General features: G+C 40.4%; 1 long non-coding RNA gene across 1 annotated transcript in view; it reads left to right on the forward strand.

The window, feature by feature from the left end:
* The window catches only part of LOC108313690, a 23,811-nt gene extending 12,207 nt beyond the window's left edge, over window positions 1-11,604 (forward strand). The window contains exon 2 of the long non-coding RNA XR_001829186.2: window positions 11,212-11,604. This is a non-coding gene — a long non-coding RNA (uncharacterized LOC108313690). The remainder of the gene's footprint in view (window positions 1-11,211) is intronic.
* The last annotated feature ends 4,917 nt before the right edge of the window (window positions 11,605-16,521 follow it).

A 16,521-nucleotide genomic window follows, 5' to 3' on the forward strand; every position in this document is an offset into this window, starting at 1 on the left:
TTTGAGATGAAGTCTTGCACTGTCGCCTGGGCTGTAGTGTAGTGGCATGATCCTGGCTCACTGCAACCTCCGCCTCCTGGGTTCAAGCAATTCTCCTGAATCAGCCTCCCAAGTAGCTGAGATTACAGGCGTCTGCCACAATGCCCAACTAATTTTTTGTATTTTTAGTAGAGACGGGGTTTCACCATGTTGGCCAGGCTGGTCTCAAACTCCTTGTGATTCACCCGCCTCGGCCTCCCAAAGTGCTGGGATTACAGGTGTGAGCCACTGCTCCCAGCCCTAACCTGATTCTTAAATGCCCTCTCCTTTTCTTGTAGAGGGGGGATTCACCACCTACTCTGTTCGTAACTTTGAAGAATGGTATAGATCAGGTTTTTGTCAAATGATGCTCTGTATTTCTAATATTTCTTAGGAGGGGTAGGCATCCTTGTTCATTCCTCCTGCTCACCCAACCTCACCCCATGGCATACAAAATTGGCATAAAGTCTTACCCTTCAAAAGCTGGGAGATTCAAAAGATGTAAGGAGATTTTATGAAAGATGTGCTAAGGCTTGTCTTTGGATTGTATGCCTTCATGACAAGTTAAGTGTGAGTGTCCCTGTGTGTCATAGCAAAGCTCCCATATTCCAGCAATATCATCTAGAATCTGTTGCTTTATCCTGGGAAAAGAAGGGGAAAATGACATTAAGGAAAGATGGGAGTGGAGAGAAGGTGCATGATATATAGTGAGGATATACAGAGCAGAGCTTCTCAACTGTAGCCCCGTTGACATTTTGGGGCTGGTTAACCCTTTGCTGTGGGGTTCTGCGCATTGCAGGATGTTAAGCAACCTCTATGGCCCCCACCTGCTAGATGCCAGTTGCACCCTCCCTCCCAGTTGTGACAACTAAAAATGTTCAGGCATTGCTGAATGTCCTCTGGAGGGCAAGCTTACCCCCAGCAGAGAACGCCCACTCTGAGCCTGCATTTGGCTGGTAGGCTTCTGTGGGAGAGCTTGCATTAACTAGTCCTTCGGGCATTCCCTGGACATTCCCCTCTAATTAGTCTTTCCTTGGCTTGTTCTTAACTGTGTGGGCCTGGCAGCCCACCTTGTATCTCCCAAGGCTTGAGTCTGTGGCTGGGGTCACTGTCTCAGGGCACTGTAAGGATAAAACAAGATATTGAGTGTCTAAGTGGTGTAAGTGCAAGCCTTGTTTGCTGTGGGAACTCAGATGAAAATGATGCAGTCTCTATTGTAAGGGGACTCACAATCCTGCAGTGGGAGAGAGTGTTGAGGAGGAAGTATTTCTACATTATTAGAACCAGGAAAAACTTTTTGAATCTCACCTCAAGCTTCTTCCTCCCCTCCCTCTTCTTACCCTTCTCCCCCTCCTGCCTCGCCTGCCTCTCCCTTCTTCTCTCCTGTCTCTGTCTCTCTCTGTGTGTCTGTGTCTCTCTCTGTGTCTCTCTGTGTCTCTCTCTGTGTCTCTTTCTCTGTATTATCTGTATCTGTGTCTCTATCTCTGTGTCTGTCTCTGTGTGTCTCTTTCTCTGTATCTGTGTCTCTGTCTCTGTGTCTCTGCCATACACACACACACAGCAACAAGAAGCTGAGACCAGTGTGAGATATAACTTGCTCAATATGTCTCATGTCCAGGCAGAGCTAGGATTAGAGCCTTGGGTAAACGATTCTCAGAACAGCTTCTTTTTACTAATCTGGCTCTCTCTAACTTTAGACAAGGATACTAATGACATAGCCGCATGTGATACAGGCCTGAGAACACAGAGTGCCATCGTCCTCAGCTAGAGGAGAAAATTAGTAAGTGTGTATGTAACACAGATAAGGGAGCTGGCACTTGGAGAGGAGGCTTACAGGATAGATAGGATCTGAAGAGTGCAGTTGGGTGTCAGCATTGTAGATAGAAGTGACAGATGAACAGTGGCGTGGTGGCTGGAAAACACAGGGACACATCTGAGGAAGAACAAGTTTTCCAGCCTGGCTGAAGACCACAAGGAAGTAATAGGAAGGAAGAGAGGCTGAAAATTGAGAAATGTTAAAGCAAAATGCTTTCTTAATCTGAAATATAAAGTGGGAAAGCACATTCTAAACTGTTTTCCAGCTTCAGCAGGTGTTGGGTGTCAACTCCACTTCTGTTAGGAAAAACGAACTCACAGAAGTTGAAGTGACTGGAATTAGTATGTGTTATCCAATCAGTGGTTATCTTTCTCACCAGATCCAAATTCCCCTTCCTCATCCCGAGAAACTGCTGATAGGTACTGTGAACCCTGAAAATCTGAGACAGCTCTCGGTTAGCTTAGAAAGTTTATTTTGTCAAGGTTGAGGATGTGTGTCTGTGACACAGTCTCAGGAGGTTCTTCTGACATGTGTCCAAGGTGGTAGGGGCACAGTGTGGTTTTATGCACTTTAGGGAGACATGAGACATCAATCAGTATGTGTAAGATGTACACTGGTTCAGTCTGGAAAGCTGGGACAGAGGGGGCTTCCAGGTCATACATAGGTAAGAGACAAGTGGTTGTATTCTATGGAGTTTCTGATTAGCCTCTCCAAGTGAGGCAATCAGATATACATTTATCTCAGCGAGTAGAGGGGTGACTTTGAATAGAATGGAGAGCAGGTTTGTCCTAAGCAGTTCCCAGTTTGACTTTTCCCTTTAGTGATTTTGGGGGTCCCAATACTTATATTCCTTTTACATTCCCGCCCTTTTCTTTGTAAAAATCTTTTGGAGAAAGCATTTTAGGAGAAAATGAGTCTGGTCTCAAGATTCACCTAATCTCTCATGGGTAGGATGGTTTATTTTTAGACAGGTAGGTCTTGAGTTATTAGGAATGTTCATTTTTAGTAGGTTGTCAAGTCTCATGTCCTATGAAGATGAAATAGGGGGAGGAAGAACAATTTTGGAAAATTGGTATAGGCCGTATTACTCTGAAGTCCATACATTAGAAGGCAGGTATGAAAGTGACTTATGTACGTAAATAGGTTGTTGTTATTTTCGGCTGAAGTTTAAGTTGTCTAGTTTTAGTTCATAGGCTTTATGGAAGCACAGCTTAGTTTTCAGTGACTCTAAATTGGGAAAGATGAGGGGAAAAGAAAACATTGAAAACATTTTGAAGACTTGTAGCCAAGAAAAATTAGAATTTGGTCTAAACTCTAGAAAATAATAAAAATTAAATAACATTAGGTAAGACTAGAATCTAATAACAGGTATATTATAGTTTTTGAAACGTTTTCCTCATTCCAGTTTCCTATTTTCCTATTTTATTAAAGACAAATCATGGTAGAACTGATTTGTTTTATTATACTTGGCCTTATTATTTGTATATAGCATAGTAAGAATGGTTTTTTTTACATAGGCTTTTAAATTGGTTTTGATGGAACTTTGTTCCATAGAAAGAATCTCAGACAAGACTTTTTAAAGCCAAGCCCAGTCACAAATTTATACCATCAAATACCTATGAGTTGGGTGAATTCTTCTCCTTTTGAGATTCCAAGATAAACTTAGGGCTCCTGGGCCTGTCAGAAAGTGACATTCTTTACGTATCATAGGTCAGCCTGGCTGAAGACCTGTATAGGGACTGTGTCAACAGGATATGAAGCCAGTTCTTCCAAGAGGCTTTTATTGGCTCCATAAGTCAAGTGTGATTCTTTAAAGGAAAGCACACCATTCTAGTTAGTCTTGGTAAAATAATCAGTTTCTCTAATTGTGTCCTGTTATAAATGAAAACAGAGTCTTATTATATTTATGTAAATAACTGTATTTTCATAAGTTAAGAATACTCATAGTTTGCAAATTCTAGAGAAATCATGTGGAAAGAAATATGCCTTAAAGTTTGTTCATAGGCATATACTAAATTGTTAAAAGTTGTCAATAGCTCAAAAGAAAAGTCTCCTTGACGACGAAGAAACAAAAGAAAGGACCAGCAATGTTTTAAGTAAAAAGTCAAAAAGATCGTTTAAGTCTGCTATTAGGTCAGTCCATTCTTGTTCTGTTTAATATTTATGAACATTCCATTTTCCATGAGTCTTAAATGTTTTTCTTCTATTCTGATGTCACAGTCTCCAAAGTTATCAGAAATTTGTATTCAAGAGTATCTGTTAGAGTTTTATAGTTATTTATAAAGCCATCTTCTAAAGAGGACCAAAACAAGACAGTTGTCTGCAGGTGACAAAGTTTTAGGTCAGTCATAGTTAAAGAGGATACAATTGACAAGGAAATTTGTTACTTCTGTGGCACACAATAATTTAACGTAACAATTATAATTATCAAATATAGCCCAAGAAAACCAAACACCATTTTATATTTGACTTTTTTCCTGTATACTTTTTATATCAAATAAGCCAGACTAGGACTTTTGGGAAACCTAATATCTTAAAGGAGTAATCTTTGGACTTTAGGGAACCTAATAGCTTAAAGGATTAATTAGGTCAGAAAAAGGCATAATTTATAATTTGATTTTGGAAATTTTGTCAAATATCAAAGGTTTAAAACACCTGATATTGGCTGGGTGTGGTGGCTTATGCCTGTAATCCCAGCACTTTGGGAGGCTGAGATGGGCAGATCACGAGGTTAGGAGTTTGAGACCAGTCTGGCCAACATAGTGAAACCTTGTCCCTACTAAAAATACCTCCCCCGTAAAAAAAAAAGTTACCTGGGTGTGGTGGTGTGCGCTTGTAATCTCAGCTACTTGGGAGGCTGAGGAAGGAATTGCATGAACCCGGGAGGAGAAGGTTGCCATGAGCTGAGATTGCACCATTGCACTCTAGCCTGAGCAGCAGTAACAGTATGAGACTCCATCTCAAAACAAAACAAAACAAAACAAAAAACCCAAAAAACACTTGATACCACAGGTCATTGTAAAACAAGTCATTCATTTGATCAAAGTAATAACTCAAGGATTTCAAAAAAAGGCAAAAACTTTCATTCTTTGAGAGGGGAGACTTAATTTTCCAAACAGTAAGTCCTAATAAACAGTATGAAGCCAATTAAATTTGTTATTCAAAATTTTAGCTGGGCTTGGTGACACATGCCTGTAATCCCAGCACTTTGGGAGACAGAGGCAGGTGGATCACCTGAGGTCAGGAGTTGAGACCAGCTTGGCCAACATGGTGAAACCCTGCTCTACCAAAAATACAAAAATTAGTTGGGTGTGGTGGTGTGTGCCTGTAATCTCAGCTCCTTGGGAGGCTGAGGCAGGAGAATTGCTTGAACTCAAGAGGTGGAGGTTGCAGTGAGCCAATATCATGCCACTGTACTCTAGCCTGGCTGACAGAGAGAGACTGTGTCAAAAATTTTTTTGTAAAAATATTGACCATAAGATATAACTTCCATAAGCCTTTTATAACCTTTATTTAGGAGTTGGTTAATGTTTCAAAAAAAACCTTGTTGTTCTAACGTAGTGGCTCATGTGTTGCTCTTGTATCAGTGTGTCTTTGATATTAATTATTAATTTATAGGGAAATGAAACTTATTTTATCTCTCAAAATTGGTCCTTACAATCTCACATATCCACCTCTTCTGTGATAGTCCCTGGGCCTTGAGGAGTTGAGTAATTTTAATTTCTGGCCCTGTGTCTCAGGAATGCAGTTAATTTTAATTGGCATCTTCTATTGGGCCTGAAGATGAAGCTCTAATTGTTGTCAGTGTTTAAGATTTAGCAGGACTTGGTGACCTTTTTAGACCCAGGAGTCAAAGTCCTATAACTCAATGTCACAAGTACTTCAAAAGTACATACAGAAAAAAATATGGATGTACTAACCTTAATTAAAATATTTTTTTATCTCAGTTTTTTCCCTACGCAAACCAAAACTTAATAATAGTAGCAATGGGGCTGGGCGCGGTGGCTCAAGCCTGTAATCCCAGCACTTTGGGAGGCCGAGGCAGGTGGATCACGAGGTCAAGAGATCCAGACCATCCTGGACAACATGGTGAAACCCCGTCTCTACTAAAAATACAAAAAATCAGCTGGGCATGGTGGCATGTGCCTGTAATCCCAGCTACTCAGGAGGCTGAGGCAGGAGAATTGCCTGAACCCAGGAGGCGGAGGCTGTGGTGAGCCGAGATCGCGCCATTGCACTCCAGCCTGGGTAACGAGAGTGAAACTCCGTCTCAAAAAAAAAAATAAATAATAATAATAATAGTAGCAATGGAATTGTTTTGGTAAAATGTCAAATCTATGAGACAAGTTACCAAAAGGTAAAAGAAAGGGCCTTCTATACTGTACAGAATATTATACTAGAAGAAAACATTTCCTTTAGACCTTTAAGAAAATATTGTTAGTATTGGACCACATAAACAGAACTCAAGGAAAAGTGATTTATGAGCTGAAAATGAGTTGAAGGAGAGCATTACTATTTTGTGCCCTTTAAAAGGAGAAAGAAAACCAAAAATGGCAAGATGCAGTAAAAGTTGAACCTTTTTTTTTTTTTTTTTTTTTTTTTTTNTGTCGCCAGGAGCCAGGCTGGAGTGCAGTGGCGCAATCTCAGCTCACTGCAATCTCCGCCACCTGGGTTCAAGCAATTCTCCTGCCTCAGCCTCCCGAGTAGCTGGGACTACAGGCGTGCGACCACCACACCCAGCTAATTTTTGTATTTTTTAGTAGAGACAGGGTTTTACCATGTTGGCCAGGATGGTCTCAATCTCTTGACCTCGTGATCCGCCCGCGTCGGCCTCCGAAAGTGCTGGGATTACAGGCGTAAGCCACCGTGCCTGGCCACTTTTTTTTTTTGAGACAGAGTCTTGCTCTGTTGCCAGGCGCCAGGCTGGAGTGCAGTGACATGATCTTGGCTCACTGCAACCTCCGCCTCCTGGGTTCAAGCAATTCTCCTGCCTCAGCCTCCCCAGTAGCTGGGATTACAGGCACGTGCCACCATGCCCAGCTAATTTTCGTATTTTTTAGTAGAGACGGGGTTTCACCATGTTGGCCAGGATGGTTTCGATCTCTTGACCTCATGATCCACCTGCCTCAGCCTCCCAAAGTGCTGGGATTACAGGCGTGAGCCACTGCACCCAGCCAAAAGTTGAACTTTTTATTTGAATAAGTTGAATAATTTATTAAAAGTAAATCAATCCCTTAAGAAAATTTCATTCTTCTAACCAATTATTTAGTGTATGTGTTTTTTTTTTTTGACATCAAGCCCAGTTTCTAGAAAGACCATTATACTTTTTCTTTAACTAATAGAAAACTTTATCATATAAAACTTTTCTAAAAAAATAAATTTTCTTATTGTGACTTGCACAGACTGTTCATGACATGTTTGAACTTTCTTTTGTCCTGAACATCCCTCTTTTTTAAACAACGAGTCATTTTACTTTAGGACTAAATCTACCAAACAAGACTCTCTCATATAAAATTATTTCTCTTTAAGCTTTCTTACAAAAAAAAAACCTCTTTATTTTTATAGCTTTCTTTATATCTTTCTCATTTCTTGGTTCCTATTATCTTGTTTTATACATAACCTTTAAATAGGTTTTGAATTAGGCAAAAGTCACTTACCTAGATAATTTACGAAAACTGTGATAGTCATCATTTAAAGTTATGGAACCGACATTGTAAAATTATAACTGAGTCAGTGAAAAAGATCTGAGTTAACTGACTCTATCTTGTTTTTAGCCTCCAAGTTGTCCTTGTTCATTTTGGGGTATAGGCTGAATTAACTTTGGGAGGAATTTATAGTTTAGCTTTGAAACAAAGACGATAACAGTCCCTTCCCAAAACAAATCTTACTGCCTGTGGACTAGACCATCCAAAGTCACAAGATTAGAGTTACAATAAGCTTACTAAATTCAAGATGTAGTCATTTTTATTAAACTAATATCAGTATTTTATTAAAGATTACACAGTAAAAGATCATTCTGTTTTGGGCTGTTTGTAGTTTTGTAACCCCTATACCAAATTTTGACACCTTATAGCATTTGGCAGGGATGAGAATGAAATTATTTGATTAATAAATACAAACAAGAATGTATATTTGCAATTATTAAGACATTTCCAATATTACTTTACCAATAATATTAAAATTAATTTATTAAAGATTTTACTTAAGTTATGTAAACTTGAAAGAGCATTTGACTAGTCTTTTTTTTTCTTGATAAACTATTTGATTCAAGTGTTTTTATTTTATTAAGCCAAATAGAGTTCTTTTATATTTTCAGTAGTGAAATATTATATAACACATAAATACATATTTATAATATGCATGCCAGTAGAAGTACATATTAGCGATTCATAAAAAACTTTTTTTTCCTATCTTAGACTTTCAAATTCTTGACAACCTGTTTTATTAGGCAGTTGTCAGTTAGTCTTAAATTTGTATATTAAAGGAAACAACTTGGGTGAAAATCTAATAGCAAAATTTATATCATAAGTTATGGGTAGAAAAAGTCTGTGTTAGAGGGAAATTAAAATGGATTTGTTATTTAAACATAAAATTACAGAAATTATAAAGTCCTTTTAAATACACACACACACACACACACACACACACACACACACACACAGATCCTATAGTTTTTACTTCAGAACTTTAGCCATGGGATCAATACACATTCACCAGTTTGCAAAAAGAACATGTTTTATCTAGACCGTGGTTTTTATCTGAAAAGAAAAATGACAGCAGATTTAAAGCAGGCAGAAAAAGAAGTAGAGAAAAAGAACTTAGGAGCTCTATAGTTTGCAGGTTGACCTTAAGGCTCTTTTTCTTTAATGTAAATGTGTACAAAGACAATATTCCATTTTACATAAACTCTGGCAAGTAGAGGTGTTATAAAACCTATGGAGTGTTAAAAAGGGTGTCATTTTCCTGTTTTTCTCCTCCTTCTTAGATTATTTGTTTCTCACCTTTTGTCTAAAGAGGAGGAACTGAGCTGTGGCCTAGGTTTATCGTGTGGTGGGTTGATGTGTGCTGCTTGTGGGGAGGATTCCACAGCGTGTCACCACTGAGTTGTTTCCACCCTCTTACACGTCTCAGTTTCTCTCTCCAGAGGTCTGACTTCTGAGGGGGTTCAAGATGCCAGGTGATCACTTTTTATATGTATTTCCTGGCTGAGTCTTTTTTTTTTTTTTAATTAATTTTTGTTGGAGATTTCCCTGTGGGGCTGTTGTACATCATGGGAGTCAACCCCCCAGACACTCCCACGAGGTCCCTGGTCGAACTGAGAAAACTGAGTCTTTCATTTTTCTATGAAAACAACAATTCAGTTCTTCATGTAAATGTACACAGACAAGCCAAATCGAGATTAATTTTGGGAGACAAAGTTATAGAGAAGACCCCTTGGGATGTATCTCCAAATTAGAATTAGGATCCTCAAACAATTTCCTAGGAAAGAAAGAAAGAAAAAAAAACAAAAAACAAAAAACAACCAAAGGCATTTCCCGTAAACTGTATTCAGCCACTCCTACTTTGTAGCTCTCATCTGCCGTTACACACATCGAGGTCAAATCCTCTCACAGTACAAGGTAATCTCTGGTATCCCCAAAGCCAAAGAGGTCAGGTCATGTAATACAGAAAAACAGACCTATAGATGTAAGAAAAATCTGCCTGTGACTCTTGAAACTCGACAAAGAAAACAGAACACCCTAAAAGGTGTGACTGGCACCTTTGTTCCAGACTCTTTTAAGGGATTCAAGTCATTAGAAGCCTTCTCTAGATTTTTTGGTACTGTAGATGGCAAAGGGGGAAGGAGGTATAGGGTGGAAGAAAAGTAAACAAAATAGCTTTTTAAGACAGAAAGTAAGCACAGAAACCAAAGGTGTGGGGTTTTTTTCTTTTTTTTTAACTCATGCAGTTGTGAGGAATTTTAGTCAAATTAGAGAGGTTTTGTCACCCATAATTTGGAATTCTCACTTGGATTTGACCAAGTCAGGTAAAGCTGGTCAAATCTGTTGGGAGAAAGTGAGGAACAACAACGACAACAAAAACCCAACAATATGATCACTGAGTGTTCTAATAGTAAGAAAAAATCAAGACCAGCTGGTTGTTAAACTTTAGCCAGGACAAAATCCCAATTTAGTTATTTACCTAGGGATGGGTCTGAGGCTGAAGACTGCTTTCTATCAGCCTAGAAACAGGAAAAAAGGTCTCAAACACGTCTTACCGCTGGAAGTGAGCTCAAACTCCATAAAGGAGTTTCCTGCCTTCCATCGTCCTGGATACAGGCAATGTGGCCTTCCTTATTGGCAGCAAGAAAAACGCCAAAAAAAAAAAAAAAAGGATGGAAAAATATAGAAACAAAAAAAAAAAAAAAAAGAAAAACGCCAAAAAAAAAAAAAAAAAAGTGTGTGTGTGTGTGTAGTTGCACAGCAAAGTAAACTGCTTGACTAAATTTGAGGAGATCAGGGATTCTCTAGAGGGGGTACTCCCAGATTTCAGTAAATTGTTTTATTGGTTTGAGCCATAAAGTTAGCTCATGCTGGTACCAAGCACCAACAGGAGATTTGTCAAAGGTCAGGGGCATATTCGTAAAGGTCAGAATCCCTTTACGGTTACCAAAATGTGAACCCCCAAAATCTGAGATGGGTCTCAGTTAATTTTTTGTATGTGTGGGTTTTTTTGGTATGTGTTTTTGTCAGTTAATTTAGAAACTATTTTGTCAAGGTTGAGGACGTGCATCCGTGATACAGTCTCAGGAGGTTCTGATGACATATGCCCAAGGTGGTAGAGGCACAGTGTGTTTTTGCGTGTTATAGGGAGCCATAAGATATCAATCAATATGTATAAGATGCACATTGGTTCAGTCTGGAAAGGTAGGGCAACTCGAGGCAAAGGCGGGACAACTCAAAGTGGGGAGGAGGCTCCCAGGTCATAGGTAGGTAAGAGACAAATGGTCGTATTCTATTGAGTTTCTGATTAGCTTCTCCAAATGAGGCAATCAGATATGTATGTATCTCAGTAGAAAGGTGACTTTGAATAGAATGGGAGGCACGTTTGTCCTAAGCAGTTCCCAGTTTGACTTTTCCCTTTAGCTTAGTGATTTTGGGGTCCCAAGATTTATTTTCCTTTTATAGTACAATAGCCTGTTTCATCAAATGCCTGTTGTTGACCCTTTAGGTGGTTTATGGGTTTTTTAAAATTCATCATTCAACTTGAAGGTCACTTATGTTCCACTTGTACATAAATTCATAGAAATCATGAGTACTGGGTGTTGGGTCAGACCACAACTGTTCACTGTGGGAAGCCTTTACTTCTGTCTCACCTCTGTGCCCTTTCTCCCCTAGACCCACCCTGACTTCAGCGGGCGCTCCTGGGTCTTGTATGCACTAGGTGCTCTGAATGCTGGGCAACTGGAATGGGTTAGCCTGGAGGCATTTAGACTGTCCTTCTACAACCACAGAAGAGCCATCACTGGCAGAGAGATCCTTGGCGCAGTTAAGCAGAGATCCTCTCAGAAGAGCTTTTGAATAAATGAAGTTGTTCTGAATGGCCTTGTTAAAATGACTGCATTTGTCGGAAAACTGGATATGTTAGAAGGCTGGCTTGGAAGACAAGGTGTCTGAGAAGCCGTCCTGCTACACGAGGAGTTTCACTGCTGCACACTTAGTCTCATGGGCCTGTGTTTTTGGCCTCTGACTTACTTCATGAAAATAATAAAGGCATTTTCTCTTGTGCAAGCTGTGTGTGCACGTGTGCATGTGCTTGTTGTCAGTGGCCTTAAATTTCTTATGCATACTACTCCCCTGTTTTGCACTTACCCATTTTATTCTTTGGAGGACACAACAAGATCTGTGACATTGTATATCCATCGTCTCTCCTCACTCCAGACTGAGGGTGGAGACTGCTGCGCCAGAATGAACTGAGATCACACAGGATTGAGGGCAAGGTGAGGGGCATAGATGTGGGGGTACTAATCCAGGGAGAGGGGAGCTTGAAAGTAGACAGTATTGCCCAAACTTGCAGGGTAATGAGGACTGCTGCCAGCTTCTGGCTTTCTCCCTATCCACCTGTGCTTGCCTCTCCAGTCCCCGCCCCCAACCTTTGCTTGGCCCTAATCTTCCCTTTACCTGGCTTGTGTAGATTGCTATGGCTCTTGACAGTGTTGAGACATTGTTTAGACTCCTATGAGGAAAGGCGATTTTTAAAGCACCTCTGCCATGATTTATAGGAACTAATGCAAAAGGTATCTGCTTGCTCTTTGAGTATAAGAATTTTGGCATTGGCTATCTGTGTAGCACTTTTATATAATAACGTGTAATAAGTGTACAAGTGTCAAATGTATAATCTGGTCCCAACTGTTGAAAAAGACAATTATAATAGGTTTATAAAATCAATGGGAGGCAGGTTTGTCCTAAGCAGCTCCCAGTTGGACTTTTCCCTTTACCTTAGTGATTTTGGGGTCCCAATATTTATTTTCCTTTCACGGTACAATAGCCTGTTTCATCATATGCCTGCCGTTGTTCCTTTAGGTGGTTTATGATTTTTTTTTTTAATTCATCATTCAACTTGAAGTTCGCTTATGGTCCACTTGTACACGAATTCATAGAAACCATGAGTACTGGGTGTTGGATCAGACCACAGCTTTTGACTGTGGGAAGTGATGGTGGCTCATACCTGTAATCCCAGCACTTTGGGAGGCAGAGGTGGACAGATCACTTGAGCCCAGGAGTTGGACACCAGTTTGAGCAATATGGTGAAACCTCATCTCTATTAAAAATACAACAATTAGCTGGGTGTGGTGGCACGTGCCTGTAGTCCCAGCTACTTGGGATTCTGAGGCAGTAGAATTGCTTGAGCCCAGGAAGCAGAGGTTGCAGCAAACCGAGATTGTACCATTGTACTCCAGCCTCGGCCACAGGAGTGAAACCCTGTCTAAAAAAAAAAAAAAAAAAAAAAAAACCACAGTAAGCAGCAGAAAGGATAAATGGGAAGACATGGTCTAGATGGGGGGGAGCGGGCAGGGAGCCTGGGAAAGCCTGGGTAGGTGACATGAAGGAGAAGGTCCTGAGAATGGAGAAGGGTCCTGGGCTAAGGAAACAGTCTGAGCAAAGGCCCTGAGGCAGGCAGGACAGCTCTTGGATTATTGGGGAAACTAAATGAAGCTGGGACAGCTGGGCTCCAGCAAGCAAGGCAGAAATACAATAGGAGCTAAAGCTGGAGGGAAAAACTGGGGCCAAGTGATGCAGGTCTTGGTTTTTACCCTAAGTTCAGAGGGACACCACTGAAGAATATTAACTAGAAAATTGGCATTTTTTTTTAAACCATCAGATCTTTGAGACTCGTAAAAAAGAAAAAAAAAAAAAGGGAATTGGCATTTTACTTAGGTGTTTTGTTCTCAGACAGGGTCTTTCTATGTTGCCCAGGCCAGTCTTAAGTTCCTGGGCTCAAGCCATCCTCCTGCCTTGACCTCCCAAGTAGCCTGGATTACAGGCACGTACCAATGAACCTGGCTTTATTTTGTTGTTTTGTTGTTTTGTTGTTGTTGTTGTTGTTGTTTTTATTTGAGATATAACCTAGAGCAAAGTGTACAAATCTTAAGCACACCACAAAGTTCTACATATATATATACCAGATTAAGAAACAGAATGGTCCCAGCACTGACTTAGTTTTTACACCTCTGTTGCTGCTGGATCAAAAAGTGTGGAAATGAGAAAGTTAGAAATGTTCTGTGTCAGTTTCATAGGGAGGTGATGGTGGTTCAGATGAGGGGGAAAGTAGAAGTGAGAAATTTGAAATGAATTTTGGAGAGAGAATAGAAGGTGCTCATGGAATGAATATGAGCGTGAAGAAAATGCTGATTCTTGTGTTTGGGGCTTGGGCATTGTGGGCAACAGCAGTGCAATTTACAGAGATGGAGAAGACTAAATACGAAAGAAATTGAGAATTCCATTCTGGACACGCTCACGAATGTGCAAGTGAAGTTGTGAACCGGGCCCAAAATACAAATCTAGGAGCCATCAGCATCAAAAGGTGATGTATAGATCAATAGGAATGGGTGAGATTATCCAGGTAGATAGGGTAAAAAGAAAAAGAGAAAACTATCCAAGAAAAAGACTGAAAATTCTAGTATTTAATATCAGAGAGTGAAGGAACCAACAAAGGAAACCAAGGATAAATCTAAGAAAATCAGGAGAGGGTGGGTCATGGAAGCCAAGAGGGAGAACATTGTCCAGACTGGTGTCCACAATCCTGGTGGAAATGTGAGGATATTTTTGCCCGTAACATGGAGGTCATGGTGACCCTGAGAAATCAACTCAGTGGAGCACGCTGGGCATCAGCCAGATTTGAGCAGGTTGAAGAGTGAATGGGGGCTAGTTAATAGAGACAGCATTTTTTTTTTTTTTAAATGGTGTTGAGATGAAAGGTGAAATCTAGTTTGAAAGAGAAGAGGGACTCAGACTGGTAACTGGAGAGTCATTTGGTATAAAGACTTTTTTTTTTTTTTTAAGATGAGGGACATTAGAGCTTAATTGTTCATTGTTGGGAATTCTTTAGGATAGAGGGTTATATTAATCCAGAAGAAAGTAGAGAAAGCCAAAGGACCTCAAGAAAGTAAGGGGAGATGAGGTACAGAGTAGAGGTGAAAGAGGAGAAGATACATACACATTTTAGTGGGGTTAGGTGATGAAAACAGGGAGTTAGTATTTCTTTATAAATGGAACAAGTACAAGCAGAACAGGGGCATGGGAGGTTTGACGATTCCATATGAAGTTTGAGGGAGTGAGAGAGTGAGAGCTGGACACTTATGTACAGATGGGTGACCAGGAATAAGCGTCTGTTTAAGATTTGTGATCATGAATCAAAAGCAAAGACAGCCTTGGGTGACTTTCCCTAACTACATGCTCCAGTGCCAGCATGGAGAACACGGAGTTTGTGTTTTGCCAAGGGAGCTGGGAAGGAGAGAAGAGCAAGAGAGCAGCTTGGTGGTGGCCTGTCTGATCCAGGCCAGGCAGTAGGACCAGGGGGGTGAGAGTAATGTGAATGTCATGGAGCTCAAGGGAAGCACAGGAGATATCAGGCCTGTAAACAGAGTCTCCAAGAAGGAATTTTTCTCTCCCCAGCGACCTTCGACATTAGCTCACAGACCAGGGCACTTGCCTAAGAAGCAGTGGTGACACCCAGTGACCACTCTTTGAAGTGCACTTTCTTGGTTTTAGGTTGTCAGCAGATCTGGAAGTGTGTGTTAGGTTCCGCTTGGGAGGTACCAGAGCCCTCACCATTCTCTCCATGGTTCTCTCTCACAGGACTCTGTCCCATTGATCCTGGGGATTTCAAGAGGATGGAGAGGCTGCTGCTTAGGGGGGTAACTAGAAGTGGACTGAAGGTAATCTGGGGGCTGTTAGCTCCAGACCCCAGAACTGGGCTTCTCCGCTAGGTTCCTGCTGTCCTGAGACAGATCCTGAATCCTGTGATGGCTCTGGGTATTCTAAAGCCCTGCTTGGGTTTAGAAAAATGCCAGATAGTGACATAAGTCTCTTCAAGCCCACAGTTGTCCTGGGGAAATGCCATCGTGGCTGACCCAGAACTCTGTGAGGACTCTCTTCTCAGCACCACCTCCTGAAAGTTGACTGTCCCTGGAGTTCTAAGAGAGTCCCACTGTCTCTGGCTCCACTTGACCCAAGCACTGGGATCTGGCTTAGTCTAGAGGGAAATGCAGATTCCTCCCAAAGTCCTTTTTTTTTTTTTTTTTTTTTGTTTGTTTTTTTTTAACTGCATCTAAAATTTTTGTTAATTTTACTTTAATTCAGTTCAGGATAGTTGTAAGTTCTAGCGTAATTTAATATTTGATCAGGATTTATTTAAAAGGGTTAATTTCCGACTGGGCGCAGTGGCTCACGCCTGTAATCCCAGCACTTTGGGAGGCCGAGGCGGGTGGATCACGAGGTCAAAGAGATCGAGACCATCCTGGTCAACATGGTGAAACCCCATCCCTACTAAAACTACAAAAAATTAGCTGGGCATGGTGGCGCGTGCCTGTAATCCCAGCTACTCAGGAGGTTGAGGCAGGAGAATTGCCTGAACCCAGGAGGCGGATGTTGCGGTGAGCCGAGATCGCGCCATTGCACTCCAGCCTGGGTAACAAGAGTGAAACTCCGTCTCAAAAATAAATAAATAAATAAATAAATAAATAAATAAATAAAAGGGTTAATTTCCATAGATTTAAAGGATTCATGGGTTTCTTCCCATTACTGATTTCTAACAACTTTGTTGCCATTAGAGAATGGGATGTATATTATTTCAATTTTAATATTAATGAGTTTTGTCTATGACCCCACATATCTACTCTGGCAAATACTCAGTGTACACTTGAATGTGAGTGTTTAGTTGTTGGGTTAAACTGAATACATAGACATATATATATATAAATTTACTGTATTCAAATAAGTTCTTATCATTTGAAAAATCAATTACTCTGTTGGCTCACATTCGAATTATTTAGTTCATAACTTCCATAACACATAGTACATTGATCTTGCAGAAAATAGAAAATATTGACAAATAAATCTGAAATTTCAAAATATTTATTGAACAAAAGAATAAATGTAAGCCCCAAAGAAAATATGACAAACTTTATACATAAAATGTAATTTTCC

Source organism: Cebus imitator, unplaced genomic scaffold (genome assembly GCF_001604975.1).
Source record: "Cebus imitator isolate Cc_AM_T3 unplaced genomic scaffold, Cebus_imitator-1.0 Scaffold140, whole genome shotgun sequence".
NCBI lineage: Eukaryota > Metazoa > Chordata > Mammalia > Primates > Cebidae > Cebus > Cebus imitator.